Source organism: Tenrec ecaudatus, chromosome 3 (genome assembly GCF_050624435.1).
Source record: "Tenrec ecaudatus isolate mTenEca1 chromosome 3, mTenEca1.hap1, whole genome shotgun sequence".
NCBI lineage: Eukaryota > Metazoa > Chordata > Mammalia > Afrosoricida > Tenrecidae > Tenrec > Tenrec ecaudatus.
The window spans coordinates 25,726,397-25,735,049 of record NC_134532.1 but is presented as its reverse complement, the minus strand read 5'-3'; positions in this window follow the sequence as shown (position 1 = coordinate 25,735,049).

The window sequence follows — 8,653 nt, the reverse complement described above, 5'->3', positions numbered from 1 at the left end:
GATCTTCCTGTATTCAACATCATTGCATGGCTGCGTGGGTCTAAAGAAGAATTTATGCACTAGTATTGACATGTGGGGTAATACCAGACTTATGGACTTGATCTAGACTGGAATAGGATGTTTTCACAATGTAAAATTGCTCTTTAGTATCAGGTTCTCTCGTACACACAAATGAGTGTTTCAGGATTGTTTCTCTAGTCAACCCGGACTAACACACTACCCAAGAAGTGTGACAATCACTCTACAGTACAGCCTGCAGTGATCACAAATAGTGCTTAGAGTAACTCTCCACAGAAACTGGGGGAGGTGAGTTCCAGGTTAGAGATATGCAGGCAATTAGTTAGGGAATGGACCACATCATAGCAGAATGTACCTCCCATAGGACTCTCATCTTCAGTAGGAAGTGTGCAGGCCAGACTCAGAACTGGTCCAAAATCTCTTTGTGTCTTTATTTATCTATTTTCAGTCTCTCTTTTTCAGTAAGATGACATGATTCAGGAATGTTCATGCTTCCCAATGCAAATCTGTTCACATTCTCAATATGCCACATTCATGGATAAGGATGCTGGATATAAAGGAAATGTCAATACTACCTAATGAGATATTTAAATACAATTCAATTCCAATCCAAATACCAACTTAATCATTTAAAGAAATGAAAACAGCAACAACAACAAAAACCTATGACTGACTTCATACGGAGAGTCCCAGGATAAGTAAGAGACCCCAAAGAATAAGAACAATGTAGGGGCCTCACAGAAACCAACCTTAAAATTATTACAGCCACAGCCATCAAAACAGTCTGGCACTCATACAATGACAGGCATGCTGACCAATGGAACAGAATAGAAAACAAATAAATAATCCATCCACAAGCAGGCAACTGATCTTCAATAAAGGTCCAAGGGGAATTTATAAGGGACAGCAACATTCTCTTCAACAATGGTGCCAGCAAAATTGAATCACAACTCTCAGAAGATGAAAGAGACCTGAAACCTCAGCTCATTAACAAAAACGAACACAAGATGATCAAGGACCTAATGTCAATACCAGAGCCATAGGGTCCATCTATAAGGAAGCAGGGACACATGTAAGTGCCCCATTGCAGGGCACTCATACACTGTCAAACATAGCAAAAGAAGTACACACAAAGAAAACAATATGGATGAGAGTGACCTTCTAAAAATCAGACATTTGTGCATCAAAAGAATAAAAGGGGAACCAAGCAACAAATAAAACAACAACAAAAATTCTTGTAATTTTAGGCTGCAGTGTTGTATGTCTATTTCGTGTACAACTATAGACAACTGGAGCAAATATGATTGAATTTTCCTTGGAGCCATATTTTCATCATTTCCGCCTTTCAGAATTAAGAGAGATGCAGGGCACCTTGATTAAGTGACCGACTAAGCCTAACTCCAGGAGATGGAGGACTGCAAAGCAAACCCAGACCATCTGCGTCTAGAGCTCGATGTGTTGCTGTTTCAGAGTACAGGGAGCACTCAGGAGCTCACTGAGAACATGTGTAGCAACCCTGTTAGGAAAGTGATGTGCAGATGGGTCATGTCATCAAGGTGACATTTAAGGAGACCCCTATGAACCACTGCTATGAAATTATCTGAGACGATCGTTGCAGTCAAACTCAGACATGGAGGTGAGCTGAACTCGTGTGCAGCTACATCATGGTCTCAAGCTTAAATCGGTCAGACAAGCACCAAGGGCAGACGGTGAGATGGGGGCTTGGTAAAATGAACAGGATCAGGTGATGCTCTGCAAGTGCGCATATGAAAAGGGAACTGGCTCAATTATCTCCAAACAAAAAATGCTAGTGTCCTGTGCTTATACCCCTGGATTGTACTGAAATCTATGTGTCTTCATTTCAAAGCAATTGCTTATTCCCTTCAGCAAATTCTGGCCAAAATAAGTCCAGGTGACCAAAACATTGTGCTTGGATTCCCCCATTGTAATATGTATGTGTGTGTGTGTATGTATATATATCTATATATATATCTATATATATAGATATATCTATATATCTATATCTATCTATCTATCTATCTATCTATCTATCTATCTATCTATCTATATATATATATTTGGAGATATACAGAGGTTTTAATTCAGTAAATTAATGGTGTCAAAGCTTAGTATGGGGAAAATATTTTAAACTGTGTTATTGAGGCAGACTAGCAAAAAAACTCCATTTTTGTAAGCTTCTAAGTGACTTGGTTTTGTAAGCTGCTAAGTGACTTACCAGTTCCTCCGTCCCATCTCAGAATGTAGACTGCTAGTTGACCTATCCTTTCTCCCTTCCCTTATGGGAAAGTATCTGCTGGTGATTAATTTTAGCATGTACTTCCATGTTCCCAGGTTCTGGACACAATTAGTTTTGACTATTCTTCAATATATCATTTGTTCTGATTCAATATTGCTTCCTTTGATGTTGTAATCTGAACGGTGTAGTTAATCTTATGGTTATGGTAACCAGGATGTTATAGTCAATTTTGGCATTGTTTCTTTTATGATAAGGAATGTACCTGGTAATGCATGGTTGGTTTTTAGTTGCCAGAATGCTATAATCAATGCTGTGCCCTGTAATGCTCCCTAAGCCTAAAGAATAGTAGCATTAGTTTTTCTTTCTGCTTCTGTCCATGCTTGATTACATCTTAGACAAAGGATAAATAAGTTTTCTGCCTTTAGAAGGATGACTGAAAAAAGAATGACTGAAATGTGGACTTGGGACTGCAAACAACAAATCACTTTTAGATTCTAGCCATCCAGTTATATCCAAATAAAGACTCTTCTAAATTATCAAGACTTTATACTGACTGTCATTTATTCAGAAATGATACATTATGAAGAAAGTATTTGAAGGGGTTTCTGCTTTAAAACAGCATGGCTAGAGATAGTGGCACAGCTTCTAGAGTCAATAATATGAACAGTTTTACAAAAGTAGACTCTCCTTGAGTTTAGGGAATAAATGTAAGGTGAGACCCATGAGTAGTTGTGATGGGGCTGTGTCCAGAGCACAAATGGAGAGGCTATCTTTGGTTGGAGATGCTCCCATTTCAATTGAACCAGAGCCCCCTGGGTAAGGGACATTTACAAGAGTGTCTGCGCTCATTCTCTAAATGTTGAGGATCAGCTGCATGGATGGACCTAAAGTTAATGGAGAGTGCCTGTTGGGTCTCAAGAAACTGTGTTTTGGTTCAAGATCTAAAACACTGTTCTTGGTTCTTCTTCTTATTCTGATTATTTTCACAAACGATTGTTTTCCACCTACTGCTCTTCTGAATCTTTATACTTGAAACCAGGACTCAACTGATTTGACATCATTTTGGGTATTCCAGAAAGCAAAGGGGTGGGTGTGTGTGTGTGTGTGTGTGTGTGTGTGTGTGTGTGTGTGCGCGTGTCTATTCAGTATCTTGCTTTTTTTTAGAGGCTACAGAGTTAAAACATTATCTGTCTTAAGCCCAACTTTTATAGGCCACATGTGCTTCCCTGAGACTCTTTGGCACTTGAATACCTTTCCTTACACTGAGGGTGAACTCGATCATTAGGCTCTGGGATGTGGTGTGTCTATTGCTTCTAAGAGCAGTGGAGTTGTTGATGACCATGACCCAAGGTTGGAAAAACCCTGGTGGATAAGCTTAGTAGCAGGACAATGCCAACTGGAAACATTCTGTCAGAGGCTTAGGGTCAGATGTGCATAAATAAAATGCAAAGCTAGGAGTGGGGCATATCTTTCTATCCAGTGTCTGGTTTAGCCTCTCCTGATCTTCAGAATTTGGACTGACCAGACCCCACCACCACGTGATTCATTCCTTCAAGCGTTCATGAATTTCCGGTGGACACTGCAGTGATTCTCGGAACCCTGAAGCATCAGGGGATCTCCTCAAGGGTAGAGTGCCTAGAAACTGGAACTGAATGGCATCATAGAAGAGTTGGACCTTTGGGACATTATCAACCCCAACTCCTTGGGACTGATTTGGTGTTAATATTTCTAATAGATATTACTCTCACACATGTACAACTTCTCAGGAATATGAGGATGTTAATTAGGAGGTGTCAGGGTGGACAGGAAAAAAATGGGTCTTGGAGAGTGTGATCTGAAGATGCCTTGGTGTCCAATGGATGTGTTCAACAAACCCTGTCCTGCCCACTCTATGGGACACAGGACTTATAGAAGTCCAAGGCAGGGCAGGGGCAATGAGGGGCTGGAAGGAGAGAACACTGGGCTCAGACATTCTGGACATTTTTTGTCCTTTACCACACACCTCTTGAGAAAAACCTTTCATTATAGATTAACATGCATATGAGTTAAAACAAGCAGTTATCCTACAATGGGCTCAGAAGGAAGAGGGGAATCTGGTCTCCAACACTTTCTGCTTATGAGGACAGGGGTCCCTCACATGCAAATTATTCTTCAGGCACCAAGGTAAAATTTACCATTGGGCTGGGAAAGCTATCAGTCCTCTTCAGACAGGGCTGTAGGTCTCTTGGGAAAGCAAAGCTGTGGTCTAAAGATGCTATTGCTGTGTGTTCTCCTGTGCCTGGTGACAGTTCCCCAAGGTGGGGGTCTCAGATATCTGACTTGAGTCTATGGGGATGGTTGTGACTTCAAGTGACTGACTGGGACCATCTGTTTTTGTTTGCAGGGATCCTGTCCCAGGTGCAGCTTCAGGAGTCTGGCCCAGGATTGGTGAAGCCCTCCCAGGAGCTGTCCCTCACGTGCACTATCTCTAGTGTCTCCATCACCAGTGTTTAGAGCTGGAGCTGGTTCTGCCAGCCCTTGGGGAAGGGACTGCAGTGGATGGGAGATATAAGGTATGATGGTAATACATATTATAATCCATTCTTCCAAACCGGACTCTCCATCACCAGAGACACACCGAAGAATCAGTTCTCCCTGCAGCTGAGCTCCGTGACTGCTGAGGACATGGTCGTGTATTACTGTGCAAGGAGCACAGTGAGGGGAAGTCAATGTGAGCCCAGACACAAACATCCCCTGCAGGGAAGACAATGGGCAGCAGGGGGCACAAAGGACCCACAGAGCACAGACACCCAGGTCTAGACAAGACAGATGGATGACAGGGAGAATTTCCTGTTGGAATCGGGGTTCCCTCACTTAGCTCTCAGCATCCCCAAGGATGGTGTTTCCTTTCTCTAAATTTTCTCCTCACTGAAAGCTTGAAAGAAGGAACTAGCCTTCTCAGTTTGCAGTACAAATAGTCAACAGATTAACATGGTCATTCTCATCCTATCTCATAATCAGTTTGTTGAAGGGTCAGGTCTCTGGAGATGTCTCTCTGCATTGCTCCCTGTGTGCTGTGGGTAGTGATTGACTAAAGATCTCTAGGTCTGAGAAAATAATTGTGGTGACTTCTGGGGCCAAACTTGTGGCATGTCTTCAGGGATGCTTGCTACCCATTGTCTCTCTTGATGCACAAACAAAGCATATGGAGACCCTCGACACTGGGAACAGGTGCACTGGAGTGGCCTATCTGCTTGGCGGCGTCCTTTGTGAGAGTCCTCTTTGGAGTTATAAAGAGTCCACATTCTTTGGAAGGACAGTTTTGATTTTAAAAATAGCAAATGTGTCACAAGAGGAGGAAATTCCAGACTAATATCTAAGAATTCTCTTTAGAATTGAGAATAGTGAGACCTCACATATTTTGAACATGTTATTGGGGAACCAGTCCCGAGAGAAGAACATCCTGTTTAGTACAGTGTCAGCAAAACAGAGGAAAATGCTCAGTTAGATGCACAGAGTGGCTGTAAACATGGTCTCAAACTCAGGAGCAAGTGAGGATGGTTCAAGACGTGGCAGTTTATGTGTTTGCTCTCTGGTACACAGTTATTGTGAGTAAAACTGACTCAAAAACACCGAACAACATCCCTGATGAAGTGAGGTACAGAACATTTAGATTAATTCTATTTAGCCAAGTAACTACCTAAAATAACAATATATTACAGCTTTTTATATTCAGAAAGTGATAAATTATTTAATATTTAAAATTCAATACATATACCATTCCTTATTAAATTTAACTATATGGCTATCATAATCAGGAAAATAAAGTTTAATAAATAATAAACATGGTAGACAAATATACTCTCCCTGATACAACATTGGATTTCACATTGGAATGCCAAGTACAAGATCAGCAGTTCAAAATCACCAGCCAATCCAAGAGAGAGCGTTAAGGCTCTAAAAAGATGTGCCGGAATTGTAAATTGTATCATTAAAATCCAAAAGGGGGGATAGTATCAGGGCGTAAATTGTGAGATTATGGTGTGCAGAAAGCTGTGGGTGACACTGAAAACTCAAAACACACTTAACTCAAAACACACAGAATTTACACTGGTTATAAGCCTCTGGAATTTCCCTCGAACCATAATTGAGGAATGGGAATAACCTGGTGCTCAGATTGAGAGCATTGCAGAAAGGACTTAAGTAAATTAAAATGGCAAATCTGACTTCAATGATTAAAACTTTATCATTTGATCTCCCTTTTGATACCCTTTGTGCTTGATTTGGTTTTCAATATTTTCTGTGGGTTATTTTTCCAGATACACGTTTATTGCTCTTGTATTTTGTCATTGTTGGTAATCTTTTTGAATCCTGGTTAGGTATTTTTCAAAATTTTGAAATTTTTAAACCCCAGGATGGGTGAATCTACAGAGACAATTAGAATTAGGGTTCTGAGGGCTATGGCAGGGGATGTGGCAGGTAAAGGGAAGTTAACATAAAGGATTTCAAGAAGGAAGACAATGTTTTGAAATGGATTGTGGTAGTGATTGTACAACACTGCTTAATAGGACTGAATTATAGAATAGTATGATGTCTGAAATAGATCATAAAATGTTTTAAGACAATATTAAAGGATCTTAGTTGATAAATGTTTCAGAACATTTTTATTTTGAACATATTTAAAAATTACTTTTATAAAACACAGTTGCACATTCAAAGGGGAGTCTAAAATTGATTATCTAATACATATTTCATAGTAAAATGTGTCAATTTCTCAATGAAGGAAAAAGATCTCTGGCAGCTGAAACAACCCTAAGGAGCAGTCTCCTCGGTCCTAGAGGGTCACTGTGAATGTGGGTTCACTTGGTGCCAGTGGGTTATGGAAATTGTCTCCAATTTGTATCTTATTTTGGTTGCGTTTCTCCAGTAGATTGTTTTCTGTGTGTTCTTTATTTTGTTTAACCATATTTAATATTATCAGGAATTGTTCTATTTTTCCATTACCTTGGTCTCCACAGAATTTTCTTCATGGCATTCTTATTTTAATTATGCCCTTTCATCTGTGACATCACTTATGATATCACTTATAATATCTTTGTTAAGATGTTAATGGTTTGTGTTGTTTATTTTATAGTTTATTTACTCAATCCTGTCACGGAGAATTTTACAATCGGCCCCAAATCAATTATAGAGCATCGCTCCCCTGCCCTGCCATAGGTAAATTGTCTCTAAGAAGATTTATACAATCACAATCTGTCCTAGTGCTCCCTCCCCCCTCCCATCTTCATTAGTTACTCCCCAAATCCTGTTTCCCTCCCGATCTCCCCCTACCTATTCCTATAGACCCTTATAGACGTTATTATCAATATGCATCTGCTCTACCTGTACATCACTGCGGGAAGACCGAACAAAAACAAACAAAAATGCGCTAAGGTGGTAAGGTAAAAACATAATAGTATAAAGGCAAATGTGTAAGAAGGAAAAGACCACCAAAAATATTCAAAAAGCCAGCGAAGAGGTTTCTGTCATAGAACCAGTAAGAATTGCTTGCGCTCAGAACCAAGTCAAGTCTCATCTGTTTGGTGGTCCCCTGGCCGAGTATTGAATTCAACCTTGCATAATCAGGATGACCATGGTCTCTGTCTGATAGTAAGGTTGATGGAGACTCTTTTCTGTGACTAGAGCCATCTGCCAGTGGATCCGTCTGACCAGATGCTCTGCAGATGGGTTTGGGGCTCTCACCATCCCCAAAGGCCTCCCCAAATTGGGTGTTCACAATGTGTGCTCTCATGCTTTTCTCCTCACTGTACTGATGGTTTGTAATTGCCATCTTTGGGTCACATGAGCTGCTGTACTTTCTCAGTGTGGAGTTAGCGGACTCCTTGCTTAGATGGCTGCTTGTTTGAATGAAAGCTTTTCAGACCTCAGACACTGTTCTGATTGATAGTCAGGGACCATCTGGTTTCTTCAACACTTTGCTGTAGCACCCTTATATCAAGTGATCATTTCATTAAGCTGAGGATCAAGCAGGGCCATGATGTAAGAACTGATTGTTCTTAAATTGGGGCTAGGATTTAGTGCAAGCTCCAAACCCATTCCTTGATCTATTCCTTTATTTCCTTTTATTTGATAAAATTAAATGATTTAACTTGGGAACCACTGTATAGGTCATACAGTTTCAATTCTATCGAAACTGTGCAATTTCTTGCATACGCATACATGTTTTCCAAATGATAGGGTTCCTTCCTAGACTTCTGGAAATCATCTCCCTTTTGTCTCCTCCACTCTTCAAGCACCCACCCTAAACCCTTGTTATACTTTCTTTCCCTGTGGGTTCAACATCCCTAGGTTTCCCTTTCTGAAAAATAATAAAACAAATTACACTGCTTCAAGACGGTG